Source organism: Amphibalanus amphitrite, unplaced genomic scaffold (genome assembly GCF_019059575.1).
Source record: "Amphibalanus amphitrite isolate SeventyFive unplaced genomic scaffold, NRLGWU_Aamphi_draft 000195F_arrow, whole genome shotgun sequence".
Classification (NCBI taxonomy): domain Eukaryota; kingdom Metazoa; phylum Arthropoda; class Thecostraca; order Balanomorpha; family Balanidae; genus Amphibalanus; species Amphibalanus amphitrite.
The window spans coordinates 173892-192901 of NW_024881690.1; the positions used below are offsets into that span (position 1 = coordinate 173892).

General features: G+C 46.4%; 1 protein-coding gene across 1 annotated transcript in view; it reads right to left on the reverse strand.

The window, feature by feature from the left end:
* LOC122384649 overlaps positions 1-15881 on the reverse strand; it is a 58393-nt gene extending 42512 nt beyond the window's left edge. Inside the window, exons 1-2 of the mRNA XM_043372248.1 lie at positions 15845-15881; positions 13154-13271 (exon numbers count right to left, since the gene is read on the reverse strand). The gene's annotated coding sequence lies outside the window, so the exon portion shown is untranslated. The remainder of the gene's footprint in view (positions 1-13153; positions 13272-15844) is intronic.
* Positions 15882-19010: the final 3129 nt, after the last annotated feature.

Here is a 19010-nt window from a genome sequence, read left to right on the forward strand (position 1 = left end):
GCCCCCTTTTTCTGGATCTAGTCATGTCGATCTATGACGCCCCGAAGGCTCGACGTCGAGCTTCATCAAGCTCATGAAGCTCATAAGCTCATCAGATAATTGCGTCGGTGGCGCCGGGGCTCAAGCGCTGCCTGTGCAGTGGAAGGGAAAGCCAGAGCGGAGCGGACACATATACATCTTCCAAATGAGGGAAATGAGGGAGTCATATTCTGAATATCGCCTGTAGGTAGGCATGCTCGGTAAGTACCGGTGTCGCCTTATATCGATTGGGCAGTGTGACTGACAACGATGACGGCAAAGGAGCGGGACATTTCCATTCCTAGCGGGACAATTGCCCCTGGGATTATTGGAAGCCTCTGCTACCCACGGGTTACGACTTACCATCTCTGCTGGTATGCGTTGTACGGCGAAATAATCTCTCACAAAGAATTTGTAATAGAAACAATGGTTTATTCGCACAGCATAAGTAAACAACGTCGCATCGGAGGCGGTGTCAACTCGCGAGACAGGTCACCGACGGTTGACCAGACTGACCGTCCCCAGCCGCCCCCCCCCCCCCCCCCGACTGACCTCTCCCCGTTGACCTGGCTGACAATCTCCTACCCCAGCAGAGTCGCAGCAGCAGGCCGGCAGCAGTCATCTACTGACTACGGCGAACCTCCCACTCAGGCGAGCCACATTTGGCCGGCGTCGGACGCGCGCCAATGCGCTCTTTCATTAACTCCTCTCAGAACAGCACAGCACCGACCGGCAGAGCAGCGAAACCCGATCCGAAGCCGCGCTCAAGGCGCTCGGGATGGAACGGACCGAGGCACCGAGACGAGCAGGGACTCATGCGCCACATAACAGCTCACCTCATACACAGGGACTCACGTCCGACATATGAACTCACTCGTCACACATATTTAGCGGGACTTATCCGTCACATGGACACAGAAACTCACGTCCACCCACCGGCCCCACGACTCATAATGTTTGGCCCCGGGCTCATTTTGTCTATACGGATTGACAGCCCATACCACTGAACTGCGACTGATAGCCTTTACGCAGCGAGTGCAGAATCAATAACGGCACCGTCAATCATCCCAGAGAAAATAAGCTCAATATCGCACATTCCATAACGCCATGGGGTTAATATAATATGGCACGTAACATTTCTTAGAGTAGGCATCCTACTTGTCGCCCATACAGACATGCCTATAAAACACACAACGTTCAATACCTTCGAAAACGCGGAGCACAACATGAAGCCGTCAGGCTATACAAAACTGCACCAAAGCATTGTTTCGAGTTCAGCTCAGCTGATTTGCATTTACAGATTTTGTCAGCCGTCTAGGTCGGGTCACTCCGGTCATAGCGATGATCGGTCAGAAAATACATATCTATGGCCTGGCGACCCTCAGTCTGAAAGGTATTAGAAAACAAACGACCCAGCGAACATCCCAGATAATAAGCCACTCAACAAAGTGTCACATGAATGAGGTCCGTACCCTACTCTTCCTATAAGGTGCTCCTCCGTACTACCATTCGTCCTTCACGAATATCTTCCACCGGATGGACTGCAGTGCTCAGCTCACGGCTAGCGAAATAGAGGCTCTGACCTTCATTAACCCGCGCACCGACGCCAACTTCTGGCGTCTGCGCCAACTTAGTACCGACGGGGGGGGGGGGGGCGGATGACCGCCCCCCCCCTGAGATCTCGAGAACGAAGCAAGATAGCGACAAGCGGTAAACGGCATCGGATACGCACGGTGAAGATCTACAATTTTTACTAAGGTCATTTTCAGGTCAGGTCAAAGATGACGTCACAGGGGTCGAAAAAGTCAAAATGGCGGCGCTAAATATGGAGAGAGTTTTTCTCGAATAACTTTCGAATTAGTCAAGATAGGAACAAACTAAGGGCATCATCGTGATCCTCTCGTCGATCCGCATCGAATGATATATATGTTGACCTCGAAAGGTCAAGGTCAAAGGTTGACCTCAGGTCACGTGACCTCGAGGTCATCATGTATATCATTCGATGCGTCTTGACGAGCTGAACACAATGAGACCATCCACGCGTCTGTATCTTGTTCCTGTACGGAGTTATTGGCCATAAACCTTTGGTGACCTTTGATGACGTCACATGACCTCACAGCTGCCCAACAGCAAAACAGACCTCAAGGTAGTGAAGGTTGATCGTATATGAAGTCATGTATGGTATATGGGGCCATCCCGACCCGTTTTAGTGGTAAAAACAGGGAGTTGATTTTTCCCCCATTGACTTATAATGGGGAGGTCGCGAAATTGACCTGACCTTAGGTCACCGATATCAAAATTCCGAGATAAACAAATTGTAGCTACTAATGACCTAATAACATCCTGCGACTTTCAAAGGCCTCCGACATCTACTGTAGCTCTGGCACGGTGACAAAGTTGCAAAAAAGTGACTTGAGGTTGGGTCATTCAAAGTGACCTGGTGACCTGACCTTGAAAGGTAGGAGGCTCAAACTTGCACACCATGTGTAAAATTGATAAGGGAATAGTCATACCAAATTTCGCGGCGCGTAGCGCCGCGGTTTTCCCGCTATTCGCGAAAAACCTCAGGGGGGGGGGCGGATATCCGCCCCCCCCCCGTCGGTGCGCGGGTTAATCCATAAACGATCCTGAATCGAATGTGCTGTTCACAGCTGGACCCTTTCGCGGTCACCGAGGCAGAGCCCCTTCTCTAAGGCGTTCCTTCTCCGTCCCCTCATTCACGCATATACGATGCGCCAGCGGGTGGGTTGCTCGCAGCTCGCGCCCTCGCGGTCGCCACAGAGCCGGTTGAAGGTGGACTCGGCACTGAAGCCCAGGATCTCGCGCTCCTCCTGGATGCGGAACGAGAAGGTGGACTCGTAGCTGCCGATAAAGTGCCTGCCGGGAGACGGTGTGCGGGTGTGACCGGCCGGTGGGGTCTAACCGCGGCCCCTAAAGGGAATGCTCACAGGGAAACACTCAAAGGGAAACGTAGATCCTCCCACCGAAGCCAGCGTTATCAGCGCCTTTCTGCATACATACACCCAGTGAGACGGCGGACGACAGGGGGAGTATGCAGCAGCGTAAAAAGTCGGTGACCTTTACCGCTGCTCAAAATCGGGTCGAAACCGGTGTCACATGACGTTTCGGGTCAGGATTTGTGTCGTCTGTTGAGTCAGCACATCTGCATCACCGGGTCACACACTCGCCCTGCTGGTAGGGGAAGGGGCGTCCCGGCTCCTGCCCCTGGAGTTACTTAGGTAAAGGTTACAGGGATCTATCCACTAACGTGTTAGAAGCGCTTCCCGTCACCCGGGCGTTAGAAGCCCCAAATCTCCCAGAGCGTGTTAGCATCGCCGAACCCGTCGAACACGAGCCATTCTCAGCTTCAGGATGTAGCAATCGTCGGATTTTATTTACCATGAACTTACTACCGCATCTCAGCTCATTTTGATCTTAGGCACTACACCAGCATTGCACTGCGTGCTGGATTCGAGCACGCTCAAAGTTGGAAGTGCAATTCAATTTCAGTTGAGTCAATTTAAATGTAAATACGGAACATAACACGAACATCACGCCTCAATAAGGAAATACACGCAAACACTTTGCTACTTTCTCTTCCAAGAATGCACGAGGTAAGATCTGAAAGCCATACTAGCTCGTATATGGCCAGATATCTAGATTGATCATAAAGAAACCTCCCTGCAGGCTGCATGTTGTCTTGCATTCCCTTAGCAATAACACAAAACGCCAACCGTAGCGTTGTTAACGCAACGTTTGCTTTCATCGATGTTTCCTCTTTACGCTTATTGTAATTTGTGAATACGACACAGCCGATGCTTATTTGCCGAATCCTTAATGCTTATTAGGGTGTGTCACTAATCGCAATGCAAGGTGCTCCATCGATTTTATTGTGCTCCACTCATGTGGAAAGGGCGTGGCATTGTTAATTTCCCGCAAATTTTAACCCCCAGGCGGCGCCGAGCGAGAGAAGTTTGCCCTATCTCACAACATAGGCGACCCTAGCGCCCCTGGCGGCTGTTTGCGAAACTAACAGGCCGTTGACTGTATGGGCTTATCCCTGCTCTCTGTAAGCGCGTCTAGGGACAAATAATAGTATGGGCAGATTGCAGAGAGTGCAAGCTAATGACGAATACCTATAATGAATCCAATATATTGTCACAGGGGCCCAGGAACATTCTTCAAGTTGGGGTGCAAGCCCAAAATACCTGACATGACGCATATGAAATAGTAGCGTAGTCAGGGGGTACCAGGAGGCACGTGCCATCTAGTCCCCCCCCCTATCGCATTCAGAGGACCCCTCGGGTCGGAGGGGCTCTGTGGCACCAGTTACCGCTCAGGGTCTATGCTGGCCATATTTCGATTCAGAAAGAATAGGGCTCGTAACAGCACCTCGTGAGTCCAAAGAAGCCTCACTAAATTGTCCATGAGGGTTACACGCCGGCTTCTGAAGGCTACTGGCGGCCTCTGAGGGCCCTTTACCGGCCTCTTATGGCCGCTAGCGTGCCTCTGAGAGTCCTTGCCGGCCCAAGAGGGGCCATATCTAGGGCCTTACGCCAACCTGTAATCAGTAATGGCCTCACACCAATGTCTCTGACGGCCCCATTACGACGACTGTGAGACTGAGGGCCCTCACTGGTGCTTCTGAGAGCCCACCCGGCCATAAAGACCCCTGCGGTACCAACTGACCTCTGAGGGTCCGCGCTGACTATATTTCAGCTGAGAAAGACCTCACAGGTCTCGTAAGAGCACCTCATGAGCCCCTAAGTAGCCACACTAAGATCTCCGTCAGGGTCTACGCCGGCTTCTGAGGATCCCATAACGGAGACCGTGAGGGCCCTCAGCAGGGCCTCTGAGGGTTCACAACCAGCACCTCTGAGAGACCCACACCAGTGGTTCTAAGGGCCCATAAGGACACCACTGAGGGTCCCCCAAGCCAGTGCCACACCATTTATGCAACCCTTTATTGGTGGCTCTGAGGTACCCACACCTGCGCCCCTGTGAGGGTTCGGCAAAAGCATATCTGACGGCCACCTACCTGCAACTCTGAGGGCCCTACACCAGAGACTGAGGGCCGCACTGGCGTCTCAGAGTACCTTGTCGGTATCTAAGGACCCCACAGGGCTTCTGAAAATGCCGCCGGCCTCTGTGGGCCCCTTGCCGGTCTGAGGTCCCCCTCCCCGGTCGTTGTGGGCCCCCTGCCGACTTTTAAAGGGTTCGCACCAGCAGCTCTAAGGACCACACACCCACATGTAACGGACCCACACCAGTGTCTCTGAGGGTCCACAACGGCGTCTGTATTCTGTGAGGACCCTCACCGGCGCTTATGAGGGATTCACACTAGCACCTCTGAGGGGCCACACGGGCGTCTGTGAGGACCCCACACCAGTGCCTCTAAAGGCCCCTAATTGGAGGCTCTGAAGGCCCTGCATCGGTGATATATACTGAGGGTCCTACCAAAGGCACAACACAAGCCATTGGTCTCCTTCTGAGTCCCACACGCCTCCCTCCCACCATAGGCGGCGGAACGGGGAGGGCACCGGGGCACCGTGCCCCCTCTGATTTGGGCATTTTAACATTAGCCCTATGGGCGTTGCATGGAAAGAATGGGACCAAAAGTCGGCAGTGTCCCCCCCCCCCCCTCCACTTAATTGAAGGTGTTCCGCCGCTACTGCCTCCCACCGGAGCGAGTAAACCTGTATCAATCAACGACTTTACCACCGTTGTACGTCATAATGTTCTCATCACGCCAAATCAAATACCATCTGGAACCAAAATGGTCCAGTATAAAATCTGACCTACCAAAGTTATGATCAAGTTCAGATAAAATCAAAGTGGGATGACAATAGCAGGTGTTCTTAAATCGATGCCGAATCAGCAGAAACCATTCACCTGCAAGAGAAATACCTTGTGCTGATGTTTATATAAAAACAGACATGTAGGTCCATAAAAGGGAGCAGAGATCCTTCATCGTTGCATCAATGTTGAGGGGGCGGCGCCCACTCGGCTCTCAAGTTGGGGGGGGGGGGGGTAAGCGCCCCCACCGCCCCCCCCCCCTGTTCCCCGGAGTCTATGCAGTGAACGACGCTACAAAAAAAAACGTGTGACACCTTATAGCAGGCACTATAAACATGCGCTCGTACGCATCCCGTCAGACCAGGACGAGGATCGGGGGTAGTACTATGCAATATACATTAACACAGAACTATTTCGTGCTTTAAGATGCATAACATCACATTTTCACCAACATTCTGAGTGCCAGACAAGCCAACAGCAAGGCGTCATTTCGGTAAAATGCATTTAATGATGATCGTAAGCTCACAAAGCATAGCGAGCGTGTTAGTTCAAAACATTGCCGCTAGGGGCGCTGAGGTCGCTAATGCTGAGAGATAGACCAAAGTGTCGGCGGTCGGCGCCGCATGGGTGTTAATATTTGGGGGAAATAAAAAATGTCACACGGTTTCTACGTGTCTGGGGCACGATAAAATCAGTGGAGCACCATGTTTTGCGAAAAAAGTGCCCAAAATGACACACCCTAATGCTTATTGTACAGAGTAGCGACATTTCACATTCAGCTAAGTATGTTACCTGTCACACTAGACCAGTCATTTAACGGCAATATCAACATTATAGGCGAAGGGGCCACAAATCACTACGGATTTGAAGCTTGGAAGGGTAACACTTACTTCCGAAGTAAAACTCAACTTTATGATCAAATTTGGACGATGAAGAACCAGCGAATCACCTTTTCGATACCGGCGACCGGCAATCGTGCCCAAGATGTCATGTCAGCCAAAACGTAATTGACACAATTTAGGGGAAAAGCTACAAAACATTCATCTAAGACGACTGAGTATTTTAGTAATGGCTTATGGTGTAAGTGCCATACCATCTAGCAAGAAGTGGGGATTTCACCAGCAGGATGTCACCGCGGCATTGGATGTAAGTGTGATGTATGTGTATGTATGTGTCGTCGTAGCCGAGTGGTTAGAGTCTCGGTGTAGTGATCGAAAGGTCGGTGGATCGATTCCTGCTATAACTGGATTGGTTATTTTGTTCGTCACAGCTTTTGCAGCTGATGCAGCACTTTGATATAGCACAAAATGCGCCGTTTATGAGTGACCACGCTGCTTTGATCGCCACGCTCGAGTGTCCAACACTGCCCGTAGACTATATTACAGAAAGAGCTAAGCTACTGGGAAGGTACCAGAGCAGTACGGAACAAAGTATCTCAAATAGGCCCATGCATGTTTATTCCTTAAGCTCAGAGGATGTAAAAGCAGCCCTACCGGACCCGGTTTCCTGGTGGAACCAGAATGGAGCGGGGCTGGCTGGCGGGGACAACCCAGCTAGCGAACTGAGTAGTAGACTCAGCGAGGTACTGTACAACGCTTGTAAACGTGCGGGGCAGACTAATCATGTGGACGATCGTGCTCCAGCAACACCCATTAGCGATGCACATGCGCGGTGGCAGGTATTAGTCGCTAAAAATGATCCAAAGTTAATTTGGTCCTCAATTAACTGGAAAGGAGATTTCGAGTATAAGGGAGACCAAAGGAACAAACCAAGCGATGAAGATTTTCGACAACATTTCGAGAAGCTACTGAACCCACCCACCGGGTATACTGACATGGAAATTCCGAATTCAGATATGTACGTGCCCGTTCTGGACGACCCAATCACACCGGCCGAGGTCAATGCAGCGATTAGAAAATTGCATAGAAATAAAGCAGCAGGAATCGATGGTGTACCTCCGGGGATTTTCAAACTCCTATCAAGCGAATGGTTGGATATTTTAACGGTTTTGTTCAATTTAGTTTTCTCAGGTGAATATCCCGATCAATGGTCATATGCAAAGATTTTTATGATTTTTAAAAAAGGCAGCCCGAGTGATACAAATAATTACCGTGGTATTAGCATACAAGGGGCTCTAGTAAAAATCTATGAAAGTGTACTTAACAGCCGATTCAATAGCTGGTTCAGACCTGATGATGAACAAGCGGGAGGCTGTGTAGGTAAGGGCTGTGCTGAACAGTTGTTTACACTACGGCTACTTATTGAATATGCAAGAAAAACAAAGCAAGTGCTGTATATAGCCTACATAGACTATGTTAAAGGGACCCTCCCACCTTCAAAAAAGTTAATGAATTGGCATAAAAGTGATGTAGCGTGAATCACAAAGAGCGAAAATGAACATCTACCAAATTTTACCGGAAAATATTCACCCGTTTTCGAGATATAAGACTTTTATTTTTGTTTACTTTTTGGGAAATCCGCTGTTTCTATGACGTCACATAAAGGTTTTCTTTACGTCGGCATTTGGAAGCAATAGTTTGGTATCAAAGTGCGACAGATATTGCGCGAATGACGCGTTTATCTTAACAAGGTCAATATATGATGGCCAATAAAGGATTCCAGGACAATTCTTATGGCATTTCTTCGTATCGCAATTCTTCGTCTGCAAATCTTCGTCAGGGCATTTATTCGTACCTATCGCATTACTTTGTCTCGCACCAGGGTATATGAAAAACGGCTCGCATTTCTTCTTCAACGCAAATATATGCAAGAGTAAGCATTGAGGGACAAATAAATGCACCGACGAAGATTTGTAGACGAAGAAATGCGGACGAAAAATTGTGCTACGAAGAAATGTCATGCGAGGATTCGTTCGGGTACCATGACGGTGATTTCAAAGTCAAGGTTCACAGCTGATCTGCTAAATCAAGCCAAGAATCCAAACTATCAAAAAACTATAAATATTTGTTTGTCTGTCACAGAGGTCTCAAGCAATATAAGGTTGACATATGTTGAATCAAAAATCTACTGCCACAACTCACATCTCCTGCCTTAGTTTATCATTGTTGTTTTAACTTGCTTTCAAGAGAAACAGAAGGCAGAAGCCAGTATCTGATATCACTTCAGATGATTGTTTCAAGATCTGAGTTCAAATGGAAATAAAAGCAAGCTCAAGATGAAACAGGGATTATTGCTGTTAAAGTAGTTTGGCCATGATACAACAAGCACATAAATCATTAGCCAAATCAAATACTGGTTGGTTTGTCAAGATGTTTGTTGTCTGTCGTCTGTCGAGCTGCTATGAACACTGAACGCTCTCACTCTTACTTTAAAGATAGTAGTTTAAGTTGAATGGTAGTGAGCTGTAATTAGACAAAGCAGCTATTCAGTGCTCACATCAAGCCAGGCTAGGAAATGGCATCAACTGTGGTGGGAGGAAGCAGGTTCGGCAGCCCTATGTTGTAAACTTCTGTTATGCCTTGTGTTTGATCAACTGATGTTTTCTGCTCTGTTTTGTGCAGTGATAGTAGCAGGTAACTGCATGCTTGTCAAATTATGTGAATAAACGAAATCATAACATTGCATTTTTCTCTCCATGCAAGGAACAAGTAAGATGTTGTAGAAAATGTAATAGAGGGCTGCATTGCTGATTTTGCACTTTATCAGAGCTTTATTTAGAATTGCTTTCCTGAAAGCTACACACAGGCCACAGTGCTGAAATTCACAATGTCATAGCTTTTGGCAGAAAAAAGAAAAGACTTACCCAGGTAAAATTGGCTGAAAGTATGGCAGAGCAGGTCTTGATGCGTATGCCCATCCGTGTGCTTGCCGAAGCCGAACTGACTGCAACACATTTAACTCTGACCCACCATGGTGGCTGGCATATCCTGAACTTTCACCACTCTAAACAAGACAACTTTCAGCCCTCAGCATTGTATTAAAACACTGTACAAAACACTCAAAATTTGTTTCAGTGCCATCCACAGACAACATCAGTCGCCATTCACCAGGCCAGTAAAAACAGAATAGATAATAGCTTCAAACCCATGTAGTCAGAGTTACTAGGTCTGCACCTCAAAACAAAATCCAGGTGACAATGACATTCACCACGCCAGTAAAAAACAGGTACTTAGGTAACATAACAGCTTCAAATCTGGTAACATGTTGGTCGGACTTTACGCTACCATATTTACATGGAATAATATGATACCAAACAATAGTGCAACCATTCTGGATAACAAAAGTGTATGATAGAATTAATTTAGAAAACTTTGGCAGCATGATTTACGAGCACAGGCAGGTGTTACCTACCAGCCTTCTCAATGCTCGTAAAACCAACATTGTAGTTTTGATTTTACCTTACATGATAACACACTTGGCTGCAATGGCACATTTAATTTAATACTGTGAAAAGACCAGTTATAACCACTTCACAAGCACAATTGCACCTCATGCCGACATCCTTTTCCAAAGACAGTCAGCAGCGTCTTTCGTCAAAACTGGATGATCAATCCCCTTTCAACTGTAAACATCAAAAATATTTCTTCATGGTGTGATCTCCATATGGAAACCTTGCAGGAAAAGAATTAATGTCAATTGTCAGCTCTTCAAAATTTCTTTGGACTTTAACTTGGAGTACCATATCCAGTTTGCTTTGATATTTTGTTTTTTATTCCATGTTGAAGTTGAACACCAAGCTCCAGATATAGCAGGCAGCTTGATCATCTTCGGCCTTGGTATAATATCAGTCCAAGTTCCAGTGGTGGGTATCTTCTAATATTCAAATTAAAATGAAAAGCAATAGGCTTTCTCAGCGCCGACGACGGATTTCACGTTGATAAAAAAGGGAGCTCAAGGTCAGCAAAACTCGGGTTCAAGGAATGGCGGGCGTTGAAATGACTGCTGACGTCATCAAGAAACCGCTAATGGTTAAGAGATAGGGACTAAGCTGGTCCCACCCTGCAAGTAAAGGGAAGAAATTTCTTGAACACCATAAAGCTGCGGGGGTTGCGACCAGGATAAATGGTGGTTTCTGAGCCTGGCCGCAAACTTGGCTATCTCAACTCAAAACTAATGTTAAGGTGGGATGGTCCCTTTAAAGCCTACGACAAGGTTAATCGAAAGACCCTTCTTCAGAAACTAGTAGATCACGGCTGTGACAAAACGTATCTCCGAGCTATTGCGAGTAGTTTAACGGACACCAAGAACGTGTTAGGAAACGTTTGCTTCAAATCAACTACGGGAGTAAAACAGGGAGCGGCAAACAGCTGCTCTATGTTTACTTTTTACATTAACAGCACCATCAGGGCTTTGAAAGAATTTGGTAACGACACGTATTTAAAAAACCTGCATTGTCTATTATTCATGGACGACACAGTCGTCCTAGCAACGTCCAGAAAAGCTTTAGACAAAAAACTATCGCTTTTGATTCGGGCAGCGAAGAATATCGATATGGAGATTCATCCCGAAAAATCAAAGTTTATGACAGTAAATAGCAACGATGATGTTCCGTTTTATTACGATCACATTGTTATAGGACATGTGGAAAAGTACGTGTATTTAGGCTCTCAAATAATGAATGCCCGATTGTCTGATCAAGTGAAAACAAACATAGACATGAAACGGAGTCACTTGATCAAGTTCGGTTCCTTTTTAAAGAAAAACAGTGAAGCTCCGTTTTCAGTAAAGAAATTAGTTTTTGAGAGTGCTTTGAGCAGCACAGTTTTGTATGGCTGCGAGAGCTGGTTGTGCAACAACCTCCAAGCAGTGATCTCCCCAATATTAACGGCTCAAAAGCAATTATTATCTGTAAGAAGCCAAACCTGCAACGACTTAGTACATGCAGAGTTAGCTTCCCCAGACGGCAAAGCAGTGGTCCAGGAAATTCAAATTTCCTTTCTGAGGAAGCTCACAAGCCGATCAGATTTTGTAGGCAGCCCAGCTCACTTTGCCATGCAACTGAACAGGCAGGCAAACACAGCCGCGAGCTCATATATCGGTAATATTATGAGAGAAACACCAGGGTCCATTCGCGAGCGGAGCCTTCAAAACATACACATGAAAATAACAGGGTCTGAATCTTCCAGGAGAAAAACATACATCGATTTTAATACTGATTTTACGGTTCACCCGATATATACTAAAAATGTTTCAGAACGGGCTCGTACAGCATTTACACGACTAAGGCTATGCTCACACCGCCTTAGGATAGAAACAGGGAGGTGGGCTAGAATCCCAACAGAAGAGAGGCTATGCTCCTGTCGGCTCGGTGTGCAAACAGAGGCGCATGTGCTTTTAGACTGCCCAATCACTGAGCCACTTAGGAGAAATTTTACAATGCTGAGCTTTGATAGTTTGGCAAGCTTAATGAAAAGTAGTCCAAATGATTTGGCCATATACTCTCAGAGAGTTTTGCTGGCATGTGAGAACGTATGACGCGACGGATTTTAACGTGGTGTTTAGGTATAGTTTTAATTGACGCTGGTTCTCTGTGTGAAATGTTTGACGGTTTTAATATGTTTTGTATATGATCTGTTTTAATGGACACTTGTCTTCTGGGTTTTATCCATCTAGTACATAAGACTGTGTCAATAAACTACTACTACTACTACTAAGACATCATCATCACATCAGCACGAGTCATTCATGGTGGCTTATAACCCGGCTTCTGGCACAACAGTCAGGAGCTCATATCACGTGGGATCAGAATAAGGTTCGGATACATTGAAGTCAAGAAGTACTGGACCCAAAGCTAAAGACTGAGCTTTGACTGAGATTGGCCGTAAAAGGCGGTGTATGCGCACACGTGCAGAGGCACCAATAGCCTACATTTAGTTGTGCCGCCGCTGATAAACGAACCTTATTAGGAGCTGGGGCTCGGTGTGGCGACACACAGCCCCGGTCGGGGTTACTGAGTGGGATCTTCGACCGCGGCACGAAGATAATGGCTGCCCACGCGACTCACGGCCGGTTGTTATGGCAACCCATCACATCGTACCGATATAGGTTACTGCTCGACTGCTAGACATAAGACAATCAACTGTGCGATTAGCTGGCCGGAGACGGAGAAATGCGAGAACGTATCGATTTTTTTTTGTTAGCTTTGGTCGTCTTATTTGGCTTCACGAGAAGAATGAATAGCTTCATCCATTAAAACATCCACCCAAAACAACAGGTCAGTAAACGGAATGGATTAGGCGCTGTCTGGAGGACGGTATGATGTCGGCCGGTTGGAAGTCACTGCAGCTCGACACTGCAGTCCACCGTGCAGACCCCAGATCGAATCCCGGCTGGGGCGGTGGTTTTCGCCCCCCAGCCCCGCGCGGTGCGGGGGACTCACCTGGCGTGGCTGCAGACAATCTGGTCGATAATGGCCTCCTCTCCGGCCAGGAGGTCCCGTCGCCGGGGCGGCCGGACCAGCCGGAACGGCTCGAGCAGCTCCCGCAGCCGACCGACCTCTGGAATCACGGAGAGACGTGACAGTGGCACGCAAGACAGACTCGGGACGGACCTCTGGAATTCAAACACGGGACATCAACAGTGCAGTGGGCCGTTTTAAAGCAGCAAAATATTTTATAAATGAAATAATTCGTCACCACCCATCCCAAGATAACTGCGAGACAAAAAGGCCGGTCAGTAGGGGCTTATTGTGGAGAAGCTGATGCCATGTGGTGAGGCCAATAGATAATAATAGTATCATCGGCAGGGTTCGCTGATACCAACGGTACCGACTGCTAACACACGGGTGACAAAGACTCCCGACACCGCACTAGGCCAAGACAGACTGCCGACACCGGACTAAGCCAAGACAGGCTGCTGATATCGGACTAAGCCAAGACAGACTGCCGACACCGGACTAAGCCAAGACAGGCTGCTGATATCGGACTAAGCCAAGACAGACTGCCGACACCGGACTAAGCCAAGACAGGCTGCTGATATCGGACTAAGCCAAGACAGACTGCCGACACCGGACTAAGCCAAGACAGACTGCTGATATCGGACTAAGCCAAGACAGACTGCCGACACCGGACTAAGCCAACACAGACTGCCGACGCCGACTGCTGATACCAGACTACGCCGACACAGTCTGCGCAAAGTTGATGGTGAAGACACATACGCTATTGAAATTTCGCCAGCCGATCCCGTCTCGGTCCGGCGCTCCATCCCTACCCTTCACAGTCGGTCAGTCGTCGCACTGTCCGGTACGGCAGTATCAAATAACTCGACTGTGCGCTGAACTCCACAAACCGACCGACACCGGAGCCGGCGCGGCGGGACACCCGAGCCGCCGGCAGATTGGCGCCGCTCCCGACCGGTGTCGGTGCCGACGGGACGCACCGGCACCGACGGCCGTCGGCGGCTCGGGTGACCGGCCGCCAATTAGCTGCCCGGGAGAAGGAGGTATCCCGCCTGGCGGCGTCAGACGCAAGCACCGCGCGGTCACCGGCAAACGGAGGGTCATCGGAGGTGACCGCACCACGAACACTGTGATTTGATACTCAAACGCACCAGATGCTCTCCGCAGGCGGCGTGCAATTCATTGGCTGGCTATTTCAGTGTCAATAATACAATTAAAATGACGCCATCCAGAGATAGAAGAGTGATAACCTTAGGTCCAATGTGAAATCTGGCAAGCACAGGCGTCAAAAAATTAAAAGATTAAAATTCCAACGTGTAAGTATCGTATGCATAGCGTTAGCAGTTCCACTACAGTGTCGGCGTCTGGGTACCTAAGACACCGTTATAACCTCATTGACTTACTCCAAAAGCTCGGTAGTAGACTGATCCTGTTCGCTTCATCCGAGCCTCTAAGCACGCATTAATAACATCTGTATTATTATATATTATTATTATATGTATTATTATATGTAGTATTGCTCCACTACGACGCATTTCCAGGGTGAATGACTGGCCATATATGAGACCAGACATGTGCTTGGATCCGAGAGCTGGATCTATGATCTCAGTGGATCTCTCGACAAAATAGAGGGGTTGGATCTATGATCCGAGTGGATCTCTCGACAAAATTCAGGGGTTGGATCTATGATCCGAATGGATCTCTCGACAAAATTTAGGGGTCGGATCTATGATCTCTGTGGATCCAGCGGGCAAACATTTGTGGAGGACCTATGATCTGTATGGATCTCACGACAACATGTAGCCAATGAAACCCTTATCCTACATAATTGTACACCTTACAGTGCAATACAATTGAGAATTATCACTTGTGGACATGGTTATTGGTTAAGACCACTTGTAATCATTAGGTATCATCATTAAATTTGAATTTGAATAAACAACATTTGCTACTTTTTGTGACCAATTGTAACTTTTTCATGACAGCACTGATGACAATCTTATCAACAAGCTACAGCCACTTAAATTCAATGAACAAACAGTACAGACAGATGCAGTGGCAGCAGGGCACTGCAAATTTTCATTTTGGTCCCATTCTTTCCATGCAACGCCAGTAGGGCTATATATTAAAATGCCAAAATCTATGGGGGGCACTGTAACCTGGTGCCACCCCCCCCCCCCTGTTCTGCCGCCTATGGACAGATGTTAGGAAATCAAACCTGGAAGCCAAATAGGTCAGTTTTGTTAAAAATAATCCAGCAATCCACTTCTGCCAGGTTTAACTCACCTGATGAAATCCCAATCAAGAATGTTCGTATGAGCTATCAGCTATTAGTATGTGCAACACAATTTCGATTTAGTAAGAATAGCAACCAACCTCTAATAGAGGATTATCAATAGACAGGTGTGACATATTATAGTGCATGTATGGCCTAAACTTTTGAATTCATTTTAAAAGGGAAAAAACGCAAGAAATTACCCAACGTTTCGCACATATTATTCGCATTATATATTAAATAAATGCGAAACGTTGGGTAATTTCTTGCGTTTTTTCCCTATTAAAATGAATTCAAAAGTTTAGGCCATACATGCACTATAATATGTCACAACCTCTAATACTTTCCTAATAAAATTACAAGTTCAAAAATGACATCAACTTCTTCAGATTACCTACTTTTGGCATCGTGCCAGTGACTGCCACGTGTGGTGCCATGCTGTGCTTTTGTTATGAGAGAGCCTCCCAAAAAAAGACAAACGAAATTCACAGCTCACGTTTTGGTAATATGGTTTTATTACGTCATTATCGTTTGACCAATGAAAAATCTTAATTTGACCAAAAGCGTAATGATTCCAAAAGATTCCCCTTAATAGGCCCTTCAAACTAATGACGTAAGTTATTGTTATTCTTTTGAAAAGTGAATAAAATAAAGATGCAAGGCGCACACCGCTCAGGGCCATCATGTAAAACCATTTCAGCTTACGCTTACGTCATTAAATTCAACGCTACAAAGATGATATTCACAAACAATCGTATCGTAAAATTATGTGAGGCAGATAAACTGAAATTCTTAAAAAAAAAACTCCATGGACTTTTGAATTTACAGTTTGATTTTTCATTTATTTTCATTATACTCAAAGGTAGAACGCCTAGCTCATTTGTTATTTGAAATGACGTCACGAGTTCTATTTAGATACTGAATAATCATTTTACGGTAAATATCCAAGGCCATTACAATTGATATTTCGCTTCCCATCGCTTCCGCAGGCTGTTGAATATTTTTATAGTTTGAGTTTTGTTTATATCTCAGTTTATTTTATCAAATATTTCTTTAGATTGAATTACCTTTACCTAACCAAGCCACATGTGTCAGTATCATCTTTTATTGTTTACAATCAATTGTGGTAGCTGGAAACTGGAAAGTGGAAAGCCTCATGGTTGTCTAAAGGTCGTTCTCCACGGTACATATTTTGCGCGTTTTTAATGACGTTTTAACGCTTTTTTGATGTTTTGCGAGTTTTTCATGATCCGGCGTTGATCTGTACCATTAAACACGGTGCCATCTCCACGGCGGAAGATTTGTCAAAAATCGAAAAACGCGTGGCTTCATAAAATTCAAAAACTGCAAAACTCGTAAAACGCGTCAGTTGTGTCATGCAAAACTCGTAAAACTTTTAAAAAGCGCAAAACTCTCATTTGTAAAAACGCGCGATTTTATCCAAACATTTGGATCGAATGAAAGTTTTCCGGTTTTTGAGAAGGCTAAAGAAGTAATCATTCTGCTATTAATACCATTTTACGGTGAAATAGATGCAATGGAAAGTGTGGAAAGCGATGAAACGATAGAAAATCGATAGAAGGCATCGACGACAGCAATCAACACAATGCTACGGAAGCCTTTATGCCACCAGTTGATGGAGCCACTATTCGCCGGCTTTTGAATCATAACATGTTTGCCATCGACGGCTCCACAGCAGTTGGGGAACTGCCACACACCCCGGAATTCACGGGCACACTGGTGCCGCTCTGCGGTGGTTGGAAACGCCATGACCTTTGGCCCCAGCTCGGACCACAAACGCAAAACTCAATGACAATTTTCGGCACAGTGGCCCTACCCGATCCGGTAGGACTCCGACACCGTCTTCATTGAACCACCGGCTGAAAGGAATCGGAGGGTCACTGCCAGTCGCCCCCCGGAGAGATGGGTTCACGCGACACGCATACACGTATGCTGCATGCTGTATGTATATTGTCACGAATCAGGGCCAGGAGCCCATCGAAGTCAGCAGCGGACATCCAGAAGTAGCGGAGATGGGCTGATGGATCTGCTGCTCTCATCTCTTGCACCATTTCTCGCGACTCGCCATAAAGTCTTGTAAAACTAACTAGTAACAAACTAACTAAAAGCGTAAAAAGCGCAAAACTCGCAAAACTCGCAAAAGCGTCCGTTAAAAAGCGCAAAAAGCGCAAAACTCTCGTTTGCTAAAACGCGTAAAAACCGAAAATATTTACACGTGGAGACAGTACTTAATGCAAGATTGTCTTTTCAATATCATTATGTAGATTCTAACATGAATTGTGATGTGGTAGGTACCTAGTTAGCAGTTATGTATTGTTCATTAGTCATTACTTTGACTTACCTCTATGTTAATTGTTAATGCAACCTTTTCTGTTGGTATGTGAACTGTGAACAATCTTCATGTCACTCAATTCTCTCAAGTTGTGACCGTCATGAGCCTCCTTTATTTTGTATTCTGTATAATGTAACTAGATGCCTTTACTAATATGGCCTTTGTATAAGATTGTTTGTTTCTAACCATACTTTGGTATTCATAACTTCTTATGAAAGAAAGTTGTTAACATTTTGAGCACCTATGAGCTATGATCCCAATGGATCTCACGACAAAGTTGGGGAGCCAGATCTATGATCCGAGTGGATCTAGCGACAAAATTGAAGGGTCAGATCTATGATCCCAGTAGATCTCTCGACAAAATTGAGGGGTTGGATCTATGATCTGAATGGATCTCGGATCGGGATCCATGGGATCGGATCTCAGATCCATTTTTCCGGATCCAAGCACATGTCTGTATGAGACATATTTGGCTCGATACTCGATAGAGGCAGACGATCACCTATATCGCTCAATGGTCGTGATTGTTAGAATTCGGTGTTGTTAAAGACAACCTGGACCTCTTTCGTTGCATACTAATAAAATATAAAAGATATAATCACTGGTCACAATCGTTGTGCTCGATTCCATATTGCCTTGATTAGGTTTATCGGCGTCTACATAGTTACGCCGCCACAAATGCTATAGATAAAAGTACAAGTTCTTCGTCTCCCATGTTACGTACCACAATTGAAAATGTTTTGATAACATCGGCTTATGACCTAAAAACATCTTTTTTTTAAAGACGCATCCTGTTGTCGATAACAATTATCTGTTGTTTATCCTGCACAGTCACTCCTGTGACGCACTGACCGATTACCGCCGCCTTCGCTGCAGATGCCGGATGAACGTGTTCACAGCTCGGTCACGCTTACAATGTGGGAGAGTGTAAGTCTGGCGTTCGACCCTTTAGAGGCCAGGCGGACTCGTGGGCCTGGGATTTACTATAATGCCCCAGTCCCGACGAACAGTAAGTAGTAAGTACCGGATGAAATAGAGCCATAGACCCCATTGACCACTTTAGGTGGCGATATCTGAAACACATCAATGCTAAAAGCTCCACTTTGGAAGCACACAAATTAGGATAAGATCAACTATGAAAAACTGTCAACATCTATCACCAATCACCATGTATCATAAATCCATAAGAAAAATCAATGTCGGCGCTGCTA